The sequence below is a fragment of the Cervus elaphus genome, chromosome 13 (genome assembly GCF_910594005.1).
Source record: "Cervus elaphus chromosome 13, mCerEla1.1, whole genome shotgun sequence".
NCBI classification, from domain to species: Eukaryota; Metazoa; Chordata; class Mammalia; order Artiodactyla; family Cervidae; genus Cervus; species Cervus elaphus.
In genome coordinates this window covers 41,914,655-41,939,084 of record NC_057827.1, presented here as the reverse complement: position 1 = coordinate 41,939,084, position 24,430 = coordinate 41,914,655, and the positions used below count along the sequence as shown (strand labels likewise).

The 24,430-nt window shown below is 34.7% G+C and overlaps 1 non-coding gene across 1 annotated transcript; it reads right to left on the bottom strand.

The window, feature by feature from the left end:
- Positions 1 to 294: 294 nt before the first annotated feature.
- Positions 295 to 366, bottom strand: TRNAC-GCA. Its single transcript has one exon. It is a non-coding gene; the product is annotated as a tRNA-Cys (tRNA).
- Between the last annotated feature and the right edge of the window lie 24,064 nt (positions 367 to 24,430).

The following is a 24,430-nucleotide window of genomic DNA, read 5'->3' as shown; positions in this document are numbered from 1 at the left end:
TAAAGGTAACGAGAAAATATACTATGTAAATACTAATGAAAAATAAGCAGGAAGAGTTATATAAGACATAATAGATAACAGGGCAAAAACCATTACCAGAAATGAAGAGAAAGAAAAATTCTTTAAGATAAAAGTATTCTTTTATAAAGAATATGTGGTTGTGGCGGTTTAGTTGCCAGGTTGTGTCCAACTCTTTGTGACCCCCATGGACTGTAGCCTGCCAGACTCCTCTGTCCATGGAATTTTCCAGGCAAGAATACTGGAGTAGGTTGTCATTTCCTTCGCCAGGGGATCATCCCCAACCAGGGATTGAACCTGGGTCTCCTGCATTGCAGGCAGATTCTTTACCAACTGAGCTACCAGGGAAGTCCCCTGGTAACAATCTAAATCTATGTGGAAATCTAAGGAAAAATGTGTTCATTATAATGGGATGGCTAATACTCCTCTCTCTCAGAAATATACAACATGAAAGTCAGTAACAACAAAAATATTTGAACTAAATGATTAACAAAATTATATGTGGAATTATTTGTCCAACTATTACATAGTTATTCAAATATATTTGATGTATTTTCTTAATTGAACATAGTTTGGGCCATGAAGTGAATCCCAAAATTTCAGTTTTAGAAAACTTATTTTTCCAAGTAGTCTTGGAAGCTTTCAAGAACAGGTGAATAATATGTGTCTCAACATTTCAAGTAATTGACCTTTGAGAACAAATATTTTCATCACAATGGGACTGTTAGAAATTAGTAGCTAAATTTTAATGAGTCTTTCTTATAGACTTGGTAATTTACTTAGCAAGTTTCTATCTAGGCAACTACTGCTGCAAAGAATAAATGAAAAATAAAATGTAGCATTTATTTTGAAGAAAACCGTTAATTAAAATATCATGTATAAAACTTAGATGCAGGTAAAAATTTCTTAGTAAAAAATCCATAACTTTAAATTCAGATATTAGAAAGGAAGATAACCTGTAAGTCAGTAATCTATAAATTTCTAGAAGTTAGAAGATGACCAGAAAATTAAATCCCATCATAAATCAAAGAATAAAATAAATATAAACTATAAACTTTATAAATCTGAAAATTCTTGAAAGACCTGATCAATGAAGTAATTGAGATAAAGCATAAAAACCAATGTCAGTATTGTAAAGAGTGATATCATTTCTGATTTTTATATTAAAAAAGTTAACTGGTTGAACAAAGTTGATTTAACATTTGAAGAACAATCAGTGTAACTTCAGTTCAGTTCAGTTCAGTCGCTCAGTCATGTCCGACTCTTTGCAACCCCATGAATCACAGCACGCCAGGCCTCACTGTCCATCACCAACTCCCAGAGTTTAAGCTAACTCATGTCCATGGAGTCGGTGATGCCATCCAACCATCTCATCCTCTGTCGTCCCCTTCTCCTTCTGTCCCCAACCCCTCCCAGCATCAGGGTCTTTTCCAATGAGTCAACTCTTTGCATGAGGTGGCCAAAGTATTGGAGTTTCAGCTTCAGCATCAGTCCTTCCAATGAACACCCAGGACTGATCTTCTTCAGGATGGACTGGTTGGATCTCCCTGCAGTCCAAGGGACTCTCAAGAGTCTTCTCCAACACCACAGTTCAAAAGCATCAATTTTTCAGTGCTCAGCTTTCTTCACAGACCAACTCTCACATCCATACATGACCACTGGAAAAACCATAGCCTTGACTAGACAGACCATTGTTGGCAAAGTAATGTCTCTGCTTTTTAATATGCTGTCTGGGTTGGTCATAACTTTTCTTCCTAGGAGTAAGCATCTTTTAATTTCATGGCTGTGTAACTTACCACATAATAAAAAGAGAAAACATATCATCAGTACAGTATTACACTGAGATAAGTCAGAGAAAGCAAATAGTGTTTGATACTACTTTATATATGGAATCTGAAAAAGTCAATTTGTCAAAACAGAGAGTAAAATGAGAGACTCCCCACATCAGAGAACTGGGGTGGGGATATTAAAAAAATGTTGGTTAAAGGACCCAAAATTGGATGCAAGAGGTGAAAAAGGAAAAAGAAATGTTGAGGAAAGGCAAATTTGTAGAAATGGAAACTAGACTGATGTTTGAATGGGGTGGTGATGGTGGGGGCCTAGTGGGGATTAACAGTAATGGCAAGAAAGATCTTATTGGGGTGGCGACTATGTTCTAAAACTGACTTGTGATGGTTGCATGACTCAGAAAATTTATTAAAAACCATTGAACAGTAAAATAAAAAAGAAACTGTCCATTTTCAAATGTTTGGGAAAAATTGGTTAATAAAAGTAAAGCAATTACTACATTGCTTTACTCATTACTTATTACTACAGATGTATTAATGTAAGCCACAAATCTCTAAGGAGGGATGAAGTATACATTTTTAAACATTTGTGTGTGTGTTATGCTGGGAAAGTATCAAGGAACATACCTTGGGAGACAGATTTATAGAGCAGTCCTTAATACCAACCATTCTTATACAAATATATTTGTCTTCAATAGCCAGGCACTATTCTAAGATACAACAGTGGAAGAAGAGTCAAATATTTTTGCCCTCGTTGAGTATACATTATTATGTGGGAACTCAGACAGACACAAGGTAAATAAGCAACAGATAAAGTATGTTAGACATTGATAAGTGAAGTGAAATTCGCTCAGTTGTGTCTGACTCTTTGCAACCCCATGGACTATACACTCCATGGGATTCTCCAGGCCAGAATATTGGACTGGGTAGCCTTTCCCTTCTCCAGGCAATCTTCCCAACCCAGGGATCGAACGCAGGTCTCCCTCATTGCAGGCGGATTCTTTTACCAGCTGAGCCACAAGGGAAGCCCAAGAATACTGGAGTGGGTAACCTATCCCTTCTCCAGCGGATCTTCCTAGATATTGATAGGTGATGCAAAAATAAGCTATAGAAAGGATACAGTAATTTTTGAGGTGAATTGATGTTTTCAATAAGATTACCTGAGAAATTTTGAGAAAGTAGCTTTAAAGCAAAGTTCTAAAGACTGAGCTCTATAGATATCTGTGGAAGAACATTCCAGGTAGAAGGAACAGGACTGTCTTTGTGATGGGAGTATGACTGACATGTTTAGGAAACAAAGAGTCTGTTATGAACAGAGTGAGTCATTAAAAATTGCTCACAAATTTAACAGAAGAGACAGTCTATTCATGTGGGCCATTGTAAAGATGCTGGCTTTGACTCAGATGGAGAGTTGTTGGAGGATTTTGAGAGGGGAAGAGCAAAATCTGATTTACATTTTAGTACACTTTACTTGTGTTGAGAATATACTAAAGGGGGTCAAGTCTGGAGGCAGGAAGATAAAGTTTAGGTGAGAGGTAATAGTGAGTAGGACAAGAGTGATAGCAATTAAGCAGTAAGACATAAAATGTAGATTCTAAGATATATTTTGAAGGCAATCCCCACAGAATGACTTTTCATATACAGTGGAGACTGTAATTATATTCTGGTCCTGTAAGAAAGGTATTGCTATCCTTTCCTTTTTGATCTCAGTATTTTAAACCCTTCTGATTTGAAACACAAAGTGGTTGGCTCAAAATGGAAGGGCATACCACATTAGTTCTGCAATCATGTGTCAGGATAAAGAGAAATTGCTCTCTAGATTATCCCATCATTTACTGGAAAAATATTATTAGCTGCCAAGTTATGTATTATATAAAAATTTCCTATGTGCATAGAAATTGCTTCTTCCCCACTCAGATTCCATCTCTCTGACATGTATAATGACTTCTTCTGTGTGTACTAAAACTTGGCACATACCTCTGTTTTCAATTATATCATTGTATTGTTGCTATTTCTTGATATGTATTTCTCTTCCATCTGACTATGATTATCAGCTCACTCATTTTTAAGATTTTCTGACCATAATCCACTGACTTGAAAATAGGTATTATTGAGTAAATTTTCAACTTACAGAACCAGTTCTTGAAACATTTAACATTATATAATTCAGCCCATATTCTATTGTAAAACATAGAACTCAGAGATCTAGTCTGATGATTTTAAATGCTGTAGTAGTATTGCCTCAAGTTTTAGTTTGTATCAGGATACTTAGCGGAGCCTTTTTAAAGTCAGACTTCTGGACCCCATTCACAGAATTCATGATTCAGTTGACTCAGTAAGTTTGAAGTTGACCTTAAGAATTTTCTAGTTGTGGTGTATATATAGAGAGAATATATATAATAGAATATATATAGAATATATGTATAATAGTAGAATATTTTTCAGCCATAAGAAATGAGGAAATCCTACCATTTGTGACAACATGGATGGACTTTGAAAGCATTATGTGAAGTGAAATCAGTCAGACAAAGTCAAATAAGGTATGATCTTACTTATACGTGTAATCAAACAAAACAGAACAAAACACAAAATTTCTAGAAAAAAAGATCAGATGTATGGTTATCAGAGGCAGGTGGTAGGGGATGGGTGGATTGAAGGAAGATGATCAAAAGATACAAACTTCAGTTGTAAGATAAAGAAGTACTAGGGTGTAATATACAACATGATGAATATAGTTAATACTGCTGTGTAATATATAGGAAACTTGTTAAAACAGTAAATCCTATGGGACTTCCCTGGTGATTCAGTGGCTAAGACTCTGCATTACCAATGCAGGGGGCCCCGGTTCGATCCCTGGGGAACTAGATCCCACATGCCACAACTAAGACCCAGTGCAGCCAAATAAATAAATAAAAATTAAAAAAGAGTAAGTCCCAAAAGTTCTTATCTAAAGGACAAAAATATTTTACTTTATTTTATTGTATCTACATGAGAATATGGATGTTATATGAACCTATTGTGGTAATCATCTCATAATATATTTAAGTCAAACCATCATGCTGTATACCTTAGACTTACACAGTGATATAAGTTCATTATTCTCAATAAAACTGGAAAAAATTGTACTTCTAATATGTTTCCAGGTGATGCTGATATGGCTGTTCCAGAAGCCATATGTTGAGAACCACTGCCGTAAGGATTTCCTTAGGACTGTCTATGCGGAAAGAATTGGAGTAGAGAGTAGCGGGACTACACCAGATAAAATGTCATTATACTCAATTTATTGATTTATAGGCACCACTAATAATTTTCTGTGTGAAATTGTTTCTATCATGAGACAGACTCACACAGGTCTTGCTATGCTAAAAAGGAGAATTTATTATAATGACTTATTACTTGTATAGATCAGAATAAGAAAGAGATTAAGATTCAAGGTAGCTCCAGGAACTTCTCTTTCCTTCTCTCTCTTCCTGTTTCTTAACCTTCCTGCATTTTGTCACAAAACAAATCTGTTTTTTACTTTATTCTTCATTCTCTATCTAGTAAGTGGGATTGTCCACTTATTTTTGTATTCTTCAATGGAAATCAAGAAAGAGATTGTCCAAATAGTTCAGCTTATTGGCATCATTTGATGTCAAAAAACTCATAAGAATGCATAGGTGGAGCCCTGCTGACCCATTCATGGCTTACCCATGCATTAGGTTCAACTTAATTAAGTTAACTTAATTAAGTTCACTGTTTCATTGAGTAGAGATCTGCAGGTAGGACTGCATCTGCTAGAGGAGGATGTTGGGCATTTTGGACCCTGTGACAGATATATCTGGCAGAATATTCCTAAAACCCAGATTTTAGGGGGAAAAGGAAATCAAGCAGGAAAATTCCTGTTGAATTAGTGAGAGATATGGATATGAAAAGAGATGTCACAGTTCTTGGAGAAAGGATAAGAAAACAAATGTATTCAGCTTTATGACATGTCCTTGTCTTGACAAACAAGATTTTCCTGCTCTATTTACAAATGATGTTGGAGTGCAGAGACAGCACATAGAACTGCTGTTCTTTCCCTTTACTTTTGAACTCACTTGAAAGTCACACGAAGAAGCACTTGTTAGACACAGAAAAATTTAATGTGAGGAGCCAGATGCTGTTAGAGGATATACTTGCCTAGTGGGACCCCAGAATGTGGATCCCTAGCAAATCTGGCTCTAGACTGTTAGTGTCTTTTTCAAGTGTAAATCATCCTGTGATTCCTGCTGAAAAAAACTGACAGTGATTAGTTGATCTCTTTCTTAAAAAATAAGATTTTTGCACAGAAAATAAGTGTATGTTGTCTTGGTAGGAGGCCTATTGCAGATTCCATTGCATGGTAGGATGATGGGAAAGACAAGTGATTATATTCATTATGAACTTTTTTCCCCGTAGGAGCCAGCTGCAAGAGGACAGGTAGCAGTTTGCTAAGGGATCTCTAGCATATTTTTCTGTGTCTGTTAGAAAGATAACCATTGGTTCTTTTCCTTAGGGAAAGTTTGTGATCACATTTGAACTTGGTGTCGTCTACTGGAATGGAACAGGACTTTGATTTTCTTTCACCTGTCTGAATAGTTGTGATTTAATGTTGACACTAAAAGACAAATTGAATGAATCTTCCTCCTTCGCTCTCTTGGAATCAATTACTTCTGCTCAAATAGCTTACTTCAGGAAGCTTTAGGGCATCTGATAAATTCATTTACATACTCTCAAGAAATGATTAGCATCCTGGTGGAATAAGATACCACAAAGGACTGATTTTCCTCAATGTTTCTTTCCTTGTGGCTATCTGACCAATAATAAGAGTTCATATGTGTTGGACTGGGTACACTGGTCTCTCGCAGTTTCATGCAAAGAAAACTTGCTGAGTTAATGAACTGTGGCTGAGCAGCAAAGAAAATGAGGATAGCATAATGAATGCAGCTAAGGATCTTTGTTCCTCTCTTTAAGTCACCTCTTTACCCTGAGACCACTCAGACTCATCTAGGGCAAGACCCAGAGAGAGCATACTGCTTCTGTTTAATTAGTATAGGTCAAGCTCGTAGTATTTTCTTTTGAACCCGTGGCTCCTCAGGAAAAGATGAGCTGACCACAGTGTAGCCCTCTGGATATGAAATAGAGCATAATTATTTCAGATATTCCAAACATGTGCAACTTCTGCTTTGATTTTACACTTACTTTGTCCTTTTTTTCCACTTAATTTTCTAGTACACTGCACAGCTATGCTAATTTGGCACGGATGCTAAATATAAGGTCAGAGCATCTCACTTTGGTCTTTACTTGATTGCTTATCACCTTTCCTGAATGCCATTTCTGTTTACTCTATGCATCTGATCTCATGTCAGCACTGCATCCCCCTGGCAGGCTGGTGTTCTTGTTTTTCTCTCTTTCCAAGCAGCTGTTCAATAATTTCACATGACATAATGTAAATGTATTTTCTATTCATGAGGGAAGAAAGTGAGTCCCCATAATCTCAGACCATCTTCCATCACAGATTTGTTTTATCCGATGATCAGAACAGGTTCTGTGCTTTTCGCTTTTATAATCTCTGTTGTATAAAAGCATTTTTGAGGAGAATTATACAAATGTTTACATTTCCCTTTTTTCATCACATGGCTCTTTCACAATACATTTTACAAGTCATTTCAATATTTATTATAAATCAATGGTTCTGTTCCCTGGTTTCTCATTCACTGACACCTGCAAATAATCAGTGAAGATAATTAGGCACATGAATAGACATAGTGCTACATAAATTAGTTTGGGAGCATTCTTGTATGGGGTAGATTTGTAAAAATTATGTTTGTATGAGTAACATTTACGTGAGGAAAAAACCCCCCAGGCTCTTAATGTAACTCTTGGTTTGTCCAATTGATTTAAAAAAAAAAAAAAGAGTAAAAGTCAAATATTAAGATGCTTTGGCTTCAGTGTTTGGCATACAAAGAAATCTCCATGGTCCCAAATGGAGAACAACATTAACCAGCATGCTCTGATTCTGTCTGTACAATTTCTAACATTACTTTGACTTGAGGTTTTAAATACCATATGGCAAATTCATAAACACTCTGAGTGAGCAGGTTTTTCTGAGAAATAATATGAGATTACCACCTACCTGAGACTTAGGGAAATCAAAAAAGACGTGCATTTGCTGGATGTGTGGCTTCTGTTAGTGATTTTTAGAAACTCTGCCAGGAGCTATTTAAGAATTCTTGTGTTGATGCCTGGCAAGTGAGCACCATACAGAATGTAGGCAATATACGTTTCCTAAAGAAGTAATACAAAGTATAAGGGTAGATTTGATTATTTATTTATCCTTTTCTTTAAGTTAAAAATATACAAACTCATTGAAATAATAATGAGTTGATTGCACTATCTTTAGAGTATTTCTGAAAGATAAATATGATCTTCTAATATCCCTAATTTAAACCAAATTCCCTACAGTGAAAATTCTAGTCTTTGTTTTGCCATCCAATTTCCTGCATTTTGTCTTTTTCCTTGTCATAGGCCTTATATTACAAATTAGTAGCTAGTCCCTAATGTGACCATTTTTATTGTGGTTTCTTTTCTCTTTTCTCAATATGGATCTCTTATTATAATTAAAATCCAGTTTAAAATGATTGCAGCCATGAAATTAGAAGTTGCTTGCTTTTTGGAAGAAAAGCTGTGACAAACCTAGACAGCGTATTAAAAAGCAAAGACATCACTTTGCCAACAAAGGTCCATAGTCAAAGCTATGGTTTTTCCAGTAGTCATGTATGGATGTGGGAGTTAGACTTTAAAAAAGGCTGAATGCTGAAGAATTGATGCTTTTGAACTGTAGTGTTGGAGAAGACTTTTGAGAGTCCCTTGGGTAGCAAGGAGATCAAACCAGTCAGTCCTAAAGGAGATCAACCCTGAATATTCATTGGAAGGACTGAAGCTGAAGCTTCACTACTTTGGCCATCTGATGTGAAGGGCTGACTCATTGGAGAAACTCTGATGCTGGGAAGGATTGAAGGCAAAAGGAGAAGAAGATGGTAGAGGATGAGATGGTGAGATAGCATCACCGATTCAATGGACATTAACTTGAGCAAACTCCAGGAGATAGTGGAGAACAGGGAAGCCTGGCATGCTGTGGTCCATGTGGTCACAAAGAGTCAGACATGACTAGGTGACCGAACAACAACAAAAAGAAAACAACTATTGACATGCCTATCTCTTATCCACCTCCTCAATGAATTGTGCAATCAAAGATAGTTAATATCCCATCTCTAAATGCATCTACCAGTGCTTTCAAAAGATTTGGGCACATAGTAGAATGTACAGTATATATATGCTTAAGAAAGAGAATACAAGGATGAATTAACAGTATCTATTATATATTTCATGTGTAAACATTTTATTTCAAGAGTATAGTTTGTAAAACACTAAATCTCTTAAATATAATAACTTCTGAAGTCTAAGGTTTTAAGTAAACCCCCAGGAACAGCTAACATTATGAGACTGCCCTTGCACTGGCATTATCTTTTATGACCTAAAGCCAAACCCTTAGATATTTAACCCAGAGCTAAATTCATTTTATTTAATACACATGACATAAAAGTGGGATATGGTTTTCATACTACAGTGTATATATAAACCCCAAAAACGTGAAAGACACAGAGAAGGGTACAAATAAAGAGGGATTAAAAAATGTTGGCTAGCTGTGAATGCTAAAACAAAGTATGCTTTATTATACATTTTAAAGCAGTAATTAAAGTTCACAGTGGATGTTCCGAGTCATCAAGTAAAACCTGGTGCACATCCTCCGTTTAAGGAGATAGGAGACAAATACATTATAAAACTGTATCATAATAATGGTTGAGGTAAGCAAAGTCTGCCTGCCTGAATTTTAAATTTTAAATGCATTTCTAGACAACTTGTGTGAAATACTTCATTTTTCTTAAGTTGCCAAGAGATGCTGGAAAAATACAAACTGGGAGTTGCAGAAATTACTAACCAGGTATTGCTGGAATATCCTGAAGCACAGATGCTTCTCCATTTTCAGTGGATTCAGGAAGCCACAGGAACTTGGAACTTTTAGTGGATCCAGGAAGCAGAATCAAGGCAGCAAGTTTTCCGCTCAGATCTAGTTTTAACTACTGCATGAGCTAATAATGCTCAATATGGAAAAATCTGAGCTTCATCCACAGATGCAGATGGCTTCATCCACAGAGCTTGCAACAGGCCCTGTTAACAGTAAGGCAATAGAAATATCTTTATGAATAACGAATGAATAAACCAAATAACTTGAAATGTGCATTTTTGTAATTTCTGACTGGCTCAGAAGCATTTGAGGGCAGGATTTATGTATGATTTGTTCAGCATGATATATACCTAATGCTAAGCACAAGACCTTGTACATCAGTTCAGTTCAGTTCAGTTCAGTCGGTCAGTCGTGTCTGACTCTTTGAGACCCCATGAACTGCAGCACGCCAGGCCTCCCTGTCCATCACCAACTCCCAGAGTTTACTCAAACTCATGCCCATCAAGTCGGTGATGCCATCCAGCCATTTCATCCTCTGTCGTCCCCTTCTCCTCCTGTCCCCAATCCCTCCCAGCATCAGGGTCTTTTCCAATGAGTCAACTCTTTGCATGAGGTGGTCAAAGTACTGGAGTTTCAGCTTCAGCATCAGTCCTTCCAATGAACACCCAGGACTGATCTCCTTTAGGATGGCAGGTTCTAAATAATACATGTTGAGTGAATGGATGAATGTTACACATTGTTTCTAATGTGTAACAATGTGGTTACACATTGTTTTTACCATAAACTTTTATCCTGATTTTTTTTGTGTGTGTGGTGATTTTTTGATGTTGTGAATTGGAAACATATTGTTCAAAGATAGATATCTTTATTCCTTTTAGACTAATGCCGGACAAGTATACAGATGAGAAGACATAATAAGTTTTTAACTTAACTGGAGCTAACATTTGTTTATTTCCATAAGTGATCTTCTCTTTTTTCTTAATAAGGTGTTCTTTTTTAAAGAAAATGCCATGTATGTCTTTTTTTCACATTTGTATAATAAGACAGATAGCAAAAGGCATATTTAGAGATGTTTACAGGGTTATAGAAGCCAAAATGGCAAAGACTGGAGGTAGTAATTTACTCAATTGCTGAAGAAGTAATTTACTCCTGGGTTACTGTGAGAACAATTACAGAACTTCTGATACATTAGCACTATGTTTCCCTAATAAAGAACTTTTTTTACAGAAGCTAACATTTTAAAATATTCATTAGTTAAATCGAATTACTTCATTCAAAGGAGAAGTTCACTGTTCACTGTACACTTAAAAAATTAGTCATCTGTGCTTCTCAGAAAAAATTTGGAAAGTGAGGAAAAATGGGAAACATTATCATAAACCTGCTATTTAAACAATATTATTATCAAATTGTGGTATAGTTCCTTTCTTATCTTTATCTTTTTCTAACTATATAAAATCATATGTTTCCTGAATTTTTCTACTTTTTAGTGTATTAAAAGATTTTTTTTTCCTGCTGGTATACAATCTATTAATTAAGAAGTTGCCTAATAATAATTCTCCTTCTAGGCAAAATGGAATAATAGAAACTAGATATAACATCTCACCCAAAACAATAATTAAATAATGAACAATGGTTTTGAAGACACTGGACACAGGCAATGAATAACAGATATTCCCAAGAGAATGCAAACAAATGGGATAATCTCTAAAATTTCTTTACCTTGGGATAAAGAAAACTTATTGCCTTGGGATAATTTCTAGGAGGGGAATACACAGAGAGCCTGGCTGACTCACTGAATTGAGGAGATGAACTTCAAGGTTTGGAAAGACAAAATACAGCTAGAGTTCTCAGGGAAAGGTATCAAAGGCAAGGGCTGCAGAGACAGAGCTGAAGAGGGTCTTCCTCACATATTTAACTGAGCACTCATCAGCCCATGCATGAAAAACTATTGAGCTTGGCACAAGAACCACCAAGAAGGATTAGAGGAGATAAATCAATCAGTAAATCAAAATTGACCTGGAACTGTTAGAATTAGCAAACATGGATGTTAACATATTTATTATGACTACATTTCCTATATTCTAAAAATTAAATAGAATATGCATACACACACAAATGCTAGATGAGCCTCTAAAGATATAATGTCAAAGTCTGAGATGAGAAATACAGTTGATGGATAGCAATAGATGAGACAGGGCAGAAGGAAATACTGTGCTCAGTCACTTCAATTGTGTCTGACTCTTTGCGACCTATGGACTATAGCCCAGCAGGCTACTCTGTCCATGGGATTCTCCAGGCAAAAATACTGGAGTGGGATGCCATGCTCTCTTCCAGGGGATCTTCCAAATCCAGGAGTCAAACCCATATCTCTGGCATGAATTGAAATACCAGAGAATACAAACTAACCACTGACTCAATGGACTTGAGTTTGAGCAAACTTGGGGAGATGGTGAAAGACAGGGAAGCCTAGCATGCTGCAGTCCATGGTGTTGCAGAGAGTCGGTCATGACTGAGTGACTGAACAGCAACAAAGAAACTAACCAACTGAAAGCAAAGGGAAAAGATTTGTTTTAAAAAAGAAGTTGGCCTGCTGAGGGAAAAATCTAAGCAACCTATTATATTAATACATGGAATTGAAGTCCCTAATGACAAAAAACAGAGAGATGATGGAAAAATATTTAAAGAAATAATAGCTGAAAAACTTCTGAATTTGTTTAAAATACACACCAAGTTCTATGAAAGCTAATAAGCTCCCATCACAAAATAAATGAAGAAAAGTAGATCGTCACATTATGATAATCAATATCTTATAATGAGTACTCAGGAAAAATTCTTAACAAGAGATAGAGAAAAAACAATGAATGTTAAATACAAAGGGACAAAGAAAGGCCTGTCAACAGATATCTCATTGTAATGAAGAGGATAGTGAAGCAGTGTCTTTAAAGTACTAAAGGAAAATTAGCATCTTGGAGTTCTTTACTCAGAAAAGTTGAAGACTAGATAAAGATGCTTTTAGACACACAAGAGTGAGAATGTTTATTACTCAAAGACTACGGTATAAAATATATTAAGGAAATTCTTCAGGAAAAGGAAAACTAATTCTAGATGGAAATATGAATCTTCACAAAGGACAAGTAAATATACAAGATATATTTCTTATTTTTTAAGCTCTTTGAAAGATAAAGAGTGATACCAAAAGAACACTCAGAAACAGAAAAAAAAAAGAAAGAAAGAAAGAAAGAAGATACCAGAAGAGATGTTAGAAGAGAAAGAGATACTAGAAATCATTCTATCCCTGTATGCTCAGAGGAAAGTCCATATGAAGACATAATGAGAAAGTGGATGCCTTCAGGCCAAGAAGAGAGCCCTCACTAGATACCTAATTTGCTAGTGCTTTGATGGGGAACGTGCCTCTAGAACTGTGAGGAAATAAATATCTGTTGTTTAATAACCCCAATCTTGAATATTTTGTTATGGCAGCCTGAGCAGACTAATGCGCCCCTACAATCAGAAACAATACCAGAATGTCTGCTTTTGTTACTCCTGTTCAAGATTGTGCTGCAAGTTGTAGCCAGCAATCATAAAGGAGTCTGGATTGGAAAGAAGGAAGCAAAACTCTTTCTAATCACACACAACATGATCTTATAGACTGAAGATCCTAACGTATGCCAAAAACCCATTAGAGGGAATAAACAAGTTCAGGTAGATTGTGGGATATAAGATGAATATAGAAAAATCAACTGAATTTGCATATGTTTGCAATAAATGAACCAAAAATGAAATTAGGAGAATCATTACAATTGACAGAACATTTCTAATAGCATCAAAAAGAATAAAATAAATACAAATTAACTTAACCAGGTTAAGTTTGCAAGACTTAGACATTGCAAAATATTGTTGCATGAAATAAAAATGATCTGAATGCATAGAGACATGCTGTATTCTTGGGTAAGGAAAAATATTGTTAAGACAGCAATACTACCCAAAGTAGTCTAAAGATACAATGCAGTCTCTATCAAAATTCCAATTGTCCGTTATTTTTTGAGAAGTGAACAAGCCAACTCCAAAATTCATTAAAAATTACAAGAGAGCATGAATAGTTAAAACAATCTTGGAAAAGAACAAAGTTGAAATAGTAAAACTTCCCAAACTTATTTATTTATAAATTTATATTTTATGTCGGATAGGATAGTATAGTGTCCAATATAACATAGTTGATTAATAATGTGCTTTAAAAAAACAAAAAACAGTGTTAGTTTCAGGTTACAGCAAAGTGATTCAGCCTGCAATGTGGGAGATGATCCCTGGGTTGGGAAGATCCCCTGGAGAAGGGAAAGGCTACCCACTCCACTATTCTGGCTTGAAGAATTCCATGGACTGTATAATCCATGGGGTCGCAAAGAGTCAGACAGGATTGAGTGACTTTCGCTTCACTTCACTTCATTTTTTTCAAACTTTTTTCCCTTGTAAATTATTACAGAGTATTGAGCAGAGTTCGCTACACTATGCGGTATGTCCTTGGTTATGTATTTTTAAAATAGTAGTGAGTGCTTGTCAACCCCAAACTCCCAATCTATCCCTTTCCCTTCCCTTCCCCCTGGAAAACATAAATTCATTTTCTAAGTCTGCAAGACTTGTTTTGTTTTATAAATAAGTTCATTTGTGTCTTTTTTGAAGATTCTGCACAAAGGGATATCTTGTGATATTTGTCTTTCTTTCTCTGACTCACTTCATTTGATATGATCATCTAAATGTAAATACAAAAACATACATCAGTTCAGTTCAGTTCAGTTGCTCAGTCGTGTCCGACTCCTTGTGACCCCATGAAGTGCAGCACGCCAGGCCTCCTTGTCCATCATCAACTCCCAGAGTTTACTCAAACTCATGTCCATCGAGTCGGTGATGTCATCCAGCCATCTCATCCTCTGTCATCCCCTTCTCCTGCCCCCAATCCCTCCCAGCCTTCAGGGTCTTTTCAAATGGGTCAGCTCTTCGCATCAGGTGGCCAAAGTATTGGAGTTTCAGCTTCAGCATCAGTCCTTCCAATGAATACCCAGGACTGATCTCCTTTAGGATGGACTGGCTGGATCTCCTTGCAGTCCAAGGGACTCTCAAGAGTCTTCTCCAACACCACAGTTCAAAAGCATCAATTCTTCGGCGCTCAGCTTTCTTTATAGTCCAGCTCTCACATCTAACCATACTGGAAAAACACAGGCCATCAAGTCAGTGATGTCATCCAACCATCTCATCCTCTGTTGTCCCCTTCTCCTCCTGCCCGTAGTCCCTCCCAGCATCGGGATCTTTTCCAGTGAGTCAACTCTTCGCATGAGGAGGCCAAAGTATTGGGGTTTCAGCTTCAGCATCAGTCCTTCCAATGAACACCTAAGACTGATCTCCTTTAGGATGGACTGGTTGGATCTCCTTGCAGTCCAAGGGACTCTCAAGAGTCTTCTCTAACACCACAGTTCAAAAGCATCAACTTATACAATATTGTAAATCAGATATACTTCAATTTTTAAAATTCCACATTCAAAGCATAAAAACCCACAAATAAAATCAGTAGCTATTAAACCATAGTGCACCTTGTATCTGTATATTAAATTTCTAGTACTGATTTAGTTATGTTTAGCGTCAAGGAATCAGTTTTGAGTTGTGTTCAATATTTAGACTTCATCCCCACCAAATCATTTTTGAAAGTGAATGGAGAAATCATTTACAACACATGGAGTCCTGTAGGACTTCAAAGGTATTTGAAAGTGAAAAGGACTTTGAGAACAGCGGTTCAGCAGCTACGTGATATGCTGTTCCCCGTGGCTCAGTCACGTACTGGAGAAAGCCTTAAAGGCTGAGGTAAGATGTTTACTGCCTGGATAGAACACTCAACTATTAAGCCCAATTATCAGCCTCATTTTGTATTTTCAACCTTGTTGCAAAACTTGTGCAGTGCCAGTCAACATTAATCCTTGGTGGAAACTCTGTGGAATCTGCTGAAAAATCCCAAAGAATATAAATTTCTTTGAATAGATTGACAAGGCCATATCACATTATGATTTAGAGCCAAATGATTTAAGGCTTTGCATTTTCATGAACTTCTAGTGGTTGACAATGACACATTGAAATGATTGAAGTGCTGTGAGGGAAGTAAAAATCTTGCAGTGCTAGTGGAGGAGTGTTGTCTGTATTAACTATTTCTTGGCTCGTAACACTATCCTGAAGATTCTGATCAGCTTTAAAAAAATTAAATGAAAGCTACTGATTTTTTTTTTTTTTTTTTAAGCAGCAGTTCTCTTGACACTGCTGCTACTACAGAAGTTTAAGAAGTAGTTTTTCTGGGCTCTTAAAAAAAGTTATGACTATTGGCTAGGGTGGAAACACACCTTTTACATATTTCATATAAATCTTTAAGCAATAGATGAAGAAGATCTACATAATCTCATCTAGTCATTTCCTGTGATAAGTAAGGGTTTTTTTTTTATTATCCCTTCTATGGTTCAATATAAAAAAAGGTGACTAGATTTCTTGCTGAGAATGAAGAGGTAGATTTTTGTACCTTGTCACCCTGTGGCTATCAGATGACCAAGTATAAAGTAAATTTGGTAGGCATCAAGATGATAGAGTAGGAAGATTCTCAGCTCACTTCCTTCCACAGGTACCCCCAAATTACAACTGCTTACAGAGCAGCTATATCTGAGAACAACCTGAAGAGTAGCAGAAGATTTTCTACAATTTAAGATAGTCAAGGAGATACAATACTATGGGTAGAAGCAACTGAAATGCAGTTTAGTCAGGACCCATGTTCTCAGTGTAGGGACTGGGAACTCATAACTGGGAGGGAAGTCACAATTGCAGAGATCCTCCCTAAGGCCTGAGGGATCCCAGTCACACATCAGAGTCCCCAAGGAGGAGGGGGCCCTGCACCAGAAGGGTAACCTCCCAAACATTAGCTTAATTGCTAAATTGCGTTTGCCTCTGAGACTCCATGGACTGCAGCATGCCAGACTTCCCTGTCTTTCACTACCTCCTGGAGTTTGCTCAAACACATCCATTGAGTCGGTGATACCATCCAACCATCTCATAGTCTGTCACCCCTTCTCCTGCCCTCAATCTTTCCCAGTCAGGGTCTTTTCCAATGAGTCATCATATTTATTAGCTATATATTTTTCTATATAAGCCTATTTTTTTTCCTCTTAGCAGCTTGGAATATTTGGTTACCGTGAAGTATGAGTCCTACTAGATGGTAGACTATGTTAAATATTTCTTTTTTTTCTTTTTCAAAGTAAAACTTTGGTTATAAGTCATCTAGATGAGGAGAAAGATACTTTGTTGGGCAATCTCTTTTTGGAACATCCTTTTAAACTTCCAAATATTCATAGATTTAAAGCATTTCAGTCCATTACATTCCTTGTTCTTCTGATTCTCAAATCATCAGTTTTTTCACTCTGGGTCCCTTAAAGTTGGCACATGGATTCTTCTATTATGACCCAATTAATCTCTAACAGCTTGTTTGTTTTCTGTCACAATAAACTATCCCAAGCTCTTGTTCTTTTCCTTACCAAAACCTAGCTATTTTTAGCTGTAAATGGTTTTGCAATCCACAATGTGACTTTAGTGGCATTAATTGCAAGAAAATATAGTGTTAAAACAATTGAAATTTTCAGAGAAAGAAATGTGACTATTTAGAAGTCATATTTTTAATATTTCTTGTTCAGTTTTAGCATACAACATAATTACTTTGATTTTATAATTTTATTTTTTCTTTTACCGAAACTACTGATTCACAATATCAAATTATTTATTCTCTCTCACAATGTACAAGATATGCCAATTCCTACAAACCTAAAAATTAGAATTTAAAAATGCAGAATGACATTAAAAATTATTGAAAAATTTTTTGTGTGTCTTTAGAGCCTACTAAATATATAATATAGTTTTGTCTCATTTGCAAATTACACCCTGGTTTAGTTTCTAATTCGATACATAGTTATCTTCATTCATTTGGGGAAATTCTTTTCTGTATAAAGGATTTCTTTATGTTTGTATTTTTATCAGTTGAATGGTTGTGAAATATTATTTTACTGTTTTTAGTTTGTAGTTCTCATAGCATAACTGAGTTTGAGCAAGTTTTCATGTTTAGTATTATTTGTATTTCTTTCAATGAATTTCTACAAATGTCAAATGTCTCTTTGTATTGGGCTATTATCTTCTGTATATCTAGCTCTTTTTATTTGGGGATGATCACTTTTTATCTGTTATATAAATGTAAGTATTGTTTCCAAGATAGTCATATATCTTTTGATATATCAATATTTCCTGCTTTTGACAATGTAGAAATTTTGATTCAGCTAATCAAGTTAATTTTTTTCCTAATGGCTTCTGGACTTTGAGACCTAGTTAGAGAGACCATATACAGTCCAGATTTTAAAGGAATTAGTTTATATTTTGTTTTACTATTTGTTATTTTCATTGTGTTGGATATGTGTGGAATTTATCTTGGTTTGTGATATATAGGCCAAATTCATATTTTCCCAAATGGTTATCTAGTAATTTCAAAGTTTTTCATGAAAAAAGTTCTTTAACCTAGTATTAGAGATATATTGACCATGACCTTTTTTAGTACTCCACACTGTCTATCCAAGTGAGTATGCTATACTAGCTGTGAATTTTAATAGTTGGAGTTAAAAATAATTGCCATTTTAAATTCAAATTTCAGAATTACACAAATGAACAGATTTTCAACCATAGCAAATTTTCAACCTACTTCTCTTAGTCCTTAGAAATTGTAGTACATATACACACACATTTAAAATATGTGAATATTTGTAAATACAAAGATCATTTTCTGAAGATAAAAAGGTAGAATATTTGGCTTATTTTTCCTCCATTTAATACATTTGGGTACAATTTTATTCTTGTAGAAATAGGTATATATTTATATTATAGTAAACACAAAATAAAGCTATTTAAATATAATATATGCACATAAAGAACTTCTAATTTTAAATTATTTTTTGCCTAAAATTCTGGATCTATAAAATGTTTGCTTCATGTGAGAATGACTAAGAATGTTAATATTAGATCAGAATCTTTATCATACATTGGTAAGCCAAAAGTAAATAAGTTCCATTTCCAAAGAAGTATTAATTGAAAATATTTTTAAGAAATAAATATAGATTAAAAATAAAATGCATACTGGCCATGCTTCATTAACTTAGAATTGTACTAAGTTAAACTAACATTCCTGAAGGACTTTCTGAAAGTCATTTAATTCTTAGTTGTTGTTTAATCACTAAGTTGTGTCTGATTTTTTACCCCATGGACTGAAGCATGCCAAACTCCTCTGTCCTCCACTACCTCCCAGAATTTGCTCAAATTCATGTTCAAACTCTTAGTTACCAGTTGCTAAAAATAGAAAGGTAAATTATTTTAAAAGGGTACCTACATTTTTCAAAATCTTATTGGTGAAGGACTAAATGGCCTTGATGTCAAGTTATCTTGTTTTTAATCAGTCAATATTATATCTGGTTTTATGGGATAATCATTTTAAAGTTGGTTTTTCAACTTTAACATTTATGGTCTTAGTGAAATAGATCTCAACTGGAATGTCATCAATGGGCATTTTATTATTAAGGAATTAGCTGAGAGTTATATATATTTTTTTCTTGAGATTTAAGAGAACATGGCCAACTTTCCAAAAGAATTAAGAGGAAAGGCCAGGCTGGCATGTTACAAGGATTCTATGCTCATTTGTGTAATGGGCTTACAAGCATAAAGTAACATCTGTTTGCAAAATGATGCACTGGAACAATGCCTCTCTGAATTTTGCAGTCAAGTTCATAGGAAAGTTATTAGTATTAATTCTAAGTTGAGGAACTGATTAACGGGAAAATTAAAATCTACCTCTAGCATTTGAATAAGTATTCTGATTGAAAATCTAATATCCATAAGAAACTGTGGGATTCATAATGCATACTTGTACAAAAGACTTGATACTTTGTTTTCCCTTATTCTGTACTTTTAAAAAGTAAGTGGAACTCTTTGTTTCCAAATATTAAATAAATAAATGATTTGTATTATTACAGGTGAGGTATAGACCTGTAGGGTCACGAGAGATACAGTTATTTCAAATTTTAGGAAGCAAAATAAGGTCATAGTGCTTCTTTTAAAAATCTTATTTATTATGGGGAATCAAAACAAACATTACTATGAATATTTGCAGAAAAAATTCAAGGCAATTTGAGGAAATGAGATAAATATGTTCATAACTATTTGTAATCCATTGCAGAATAAGAGAAAAAAAATGGAAATGTGACTGCAAAAATGGAATATTTGATAATTATGGTTGAACATAAAGGATATAATTTTTTATTTGGTTTTTGATGCATAAGTAGGATTTAAAAAGCTGAGTGTGTGTTTGTGAAGAGGGGAAAGGGCTAGGTTCCTACATCAGGCATAAAGAGGACATATCAGAAAAGGAAGAATATTTCAATCTGAAAAACAGATCAAGCAAAGACATGAATATAGGAAAGTTGAGGATATAATTCCAGAGAATTATGCTGCACTTGTTATGACCACAAAACAGAAATATGAAGAAATAAGAAGAATCTTTTAACCATAAAAATAAGAATTCAATGGTCTCAAAAGTTGACTTATTATTATTATTTTAAATATATAGATCTCAGAGTGCTGTAGTTGGAATTCTCCCAAGACACACAATTAGATGTGTATAGCTTATATGCATACAAACCACACACAGGGTTGGGCAAAAAGTTCGTTCATGTATATATATGAAGGGAGAGAGAGATTTATTCTGTTAAAGCATACATAGCATAAAATCTACATTTTTAAGTGTACAACTCAGTGACATTAGGTACATTCACAATGTTGTGTTAACATTACACTATTAAGCTGAATAATAGCACTGTTACACATTTGAGATATTATCAACATTTTTTGAAACCTTTTGGTTATGCTTCCCAGTCTCTTTTCACTTATAAAATTTACTTAGTTTTGAGATGTCTTCACATATATTTTAAGAAAAAGCAACACAAAATTTATTTTGAAGTTTGGAATCTAGGATGTCCCATCTCCAAATCTTCGGTGATCTTTGGTGAACCATTTAGACTTTCTGGGTTTATATTTCCACGTTTGTAAATTGAGGGTAGTAAAATACACAATCCAAAATACACAATAACAAAATATAATTTTGTTATTATACAACAGGATGTGTGATCTGTGAGGCCACAGAGGGTTCTAAGGTTAGAAGGACCCTGCAATTAGGTTAATTCCATTTTGAAATTCTTAATAATTTGAATAAGGAATCTTGCATTTTAATTTTGCACTGCCCTCTGCAAACTGTGTAGTTACTTTTTATGAAAACAGCTGTGTTTTTAGGATTAAATGATGTGGGTGAGATCCTTAAGTATATCTTCCTTGTTTTATTTACCATTTTAAAAAGTAAATTTTCTAAGGGAAGAAATGTAAAGAAAGAAAAATCAGAAAAATTCAACTCCCATACTTCTACTTTTATATACACAGCACTGTACTCAGGACTGAAATTGTATCACCTTGATTGGCTACTGAGAAAAGTCAAGCATTTTGATTTAACAGCCCAAGAGCTTTCCAAGTGTTCTTTTCAGGCAATATCTTTAAACAGCAATATGGTTGTGACAGGTTGGATTACAGCATTTAGCACTTTTCCAGGAGTTCTTTGATTTTACATGCTTTCTGCCTTTCAGAAAGATCTGTACCAGACATCTCAGATATGAAATAAATATATTTTTATTGCTTATTCTGGAGTATATAATGTCACCCTAACATTGACAGGAAATATATTTTTTCCTAGCAGAAAGCTTGAATAGTCAAGTGATCTCAAATATTTAATACTCACTAGTCATAAACTTTAAAAATAATCAGGCTGGGAATATATACTTATTGGCAACATATGAGGCACATACATATTCTATATTTTGAAAGTTAGATGAAGGAAAGCTTTTAATAATTTATATCTTAGAATTGGTCATAAAAGGAACAGTACTAAACTAATTAAATAATGTGTAAAAAATAGATTTTGCATGCCTTACTTACTGAACAGAGAATTATCATGAGTTTCTCCTTGTGATATGAAAGCTGCAGATGGTTAATTACTATTAATACAGAAAGACTTGCCATGATAAACCTATTGTTATAAATTTCACAAACTTCTCCACATTGCTACAGTCACAATGTTTTGAAATAAGTTAGATATAAGAACATTCAAAAATATATTTCTACCAATTTATTTTGTTTCATGATATTTCCACCATTTTGAGCATCTGAAATACAGAATAATCTAATATTATTTATAGCAACTCCTCAAATTACCTCCTTCTCCTTAGAAGACATGTCCTCAAATCACCTTAATCATGATTTTCCAGGTGAAAACAATACTCTTTCATTATATCTATTAAAGTTCATTGGGCACTGCCTATATGCATTATTTCATACTAAATATTAGAAAATAATGCTGTACAATGTAATTATCTCTCAGGTAGCTCAAGTCTGTTTTAAGCACAGACAAAATATTTCAAATAATGTCCACAATGTATATCTACACCCTTGAAGACACTGTACAAAAGTCCATGGTAGATATTATACCTGATCTTAGCCAAATATCAATAATTACTTTAATTGTAAATGGATTAAATGTTCCAAGCAAAAGACACAGACTGGCTGAGTTGATACAAAAGCAAGACCCATATACACGCTGTCTGCAAGAAACCCACTTTAGACCTAAAGACACATGTAGACTGAAAGTGAGAGGATGGAAAAATATATTCCATGCAAATGGAAAGCAAAAGAAAGCTGGAGTAGCAATCCTCATATCAGACAAAATAGACCTTAAAATAAAGAATATTACAAGAGATAAGGAAGGACACTATCTAATCATTAAGGGATCAATTCAACAGGAAGACATAACAGTTGTAAATATCTATGCACCCAACAAAGGAGCACTTTAGTACATAAGACAAATACTAACAGACATAAAAGGAGAAACTGATAGGAACACAACAATACTAGGAGACTTTAACACCGCACTCACACCAATGGGCAGATCATCAAAACAGAAAATTAATAAGGAAACACAAGTCTTAAATGATACATTAGATGAGGTGGATCTCATTGATATCTTCCAGACATTCCATCCAAATACAGAGGAATACACCTTCTTTTCAAGTGCACATGGAACATTCTATAGGATAGACCACATCGTGGGTTGCAAGTCAAACCTCAGTAAATTTAAGAAAATTGAAATTGTATCAAGCATCTTTTCTGACCAAAATGCTATGAGACTAGATATCAGTTACAAGAAAAAAAAACTGTAAAAAATGCAAACACATGGAGATTAAATAATACATTTCTAAATAACAAACAGGTTACTGAAGAAATTAAAAGAGAAATCAAAAAATTTCTAGACACAAATGACAATGAAAACATGACAACTCAAAACCTATGGGAGGCAGCAAAAGCAGTTCTAAGAGGGAAGTTTATCACAATACAATCCTACCTCAAGAAACAAGAAAAACACTGAATAGACAACCTAACTTTACACCTAAAACAACTGAAAAAAGAAGAACAAAAAAAACCCAAAATTAGCAGAAGGAAAGACATCATAAAGATCAGAGCAGAAATAAATGAAAAAGAAATGAAAGAAACAATAGTAAAGATTAATAAAGCTAAAAGGTGGTTCTTTGAGAAGATAAACAAAATTGACAAATCTTTAGCCAGACTTATCAAGAAAAAAATAAAGAAGAATAAAATCAACAAAATTAGAAATGAAATAGGAGAGGTTACAACAGACAATGTAGAAATGCAAAGGATTATAAGAGACTATTATGAACAACTGTATGGCAATAAAATGTATAACCTGGAAGAAATAGACAGATACTTAGAAAAGTTCAATTTTCTAAGACTGAACCAGGAAGAAATAGAAATTATGAACAACCCAATTACAAGCACTGAAATTGAAGTTGTGATCAAAAATCTCCCAAAAAAACCAAAAGCCCAGGACCAGATGGCTTCACCAGAGACTTCTATTAAACATTTAGAGAAGAGCTAATGCCTATCCTTCTAAACTCTTTCAAAAAGTTGCAGAGGAAGGAACACTTCCAAACTTATTCTATGAGGCCACCAACACCCTGATAGCAAAGCCAGACAAAGACAACACAAAAAAAGAAAACTACAGGTCAATATCACTGATGAACATAGATGCAAAAATCCTCAACAAAATTTTAGCATACAGAATTCAGCAACACATTAAAAAGTTCATACACCATGATCAAATTGGACTTATTCCAGGGATGCAAGGGTTCTTCAATATCCACAAATCAATTAATGTGATACACCATATTAACAAACTGAAGATAAAAACCATATGATCATCTCAATAGGTGCAGAAAAAGTCCTTGACAAAATTCAGCACCCATTTATGATTAAACCTCTTCAAAATATGGGGATAGAAGGAACCTACCTCAACATACTAAAGGCCATATATGATAAGTCTACAGCAAACATTACTTTTTATTGTGAAAAACTGAAAGCATTCCCCCTAAGATCAGGA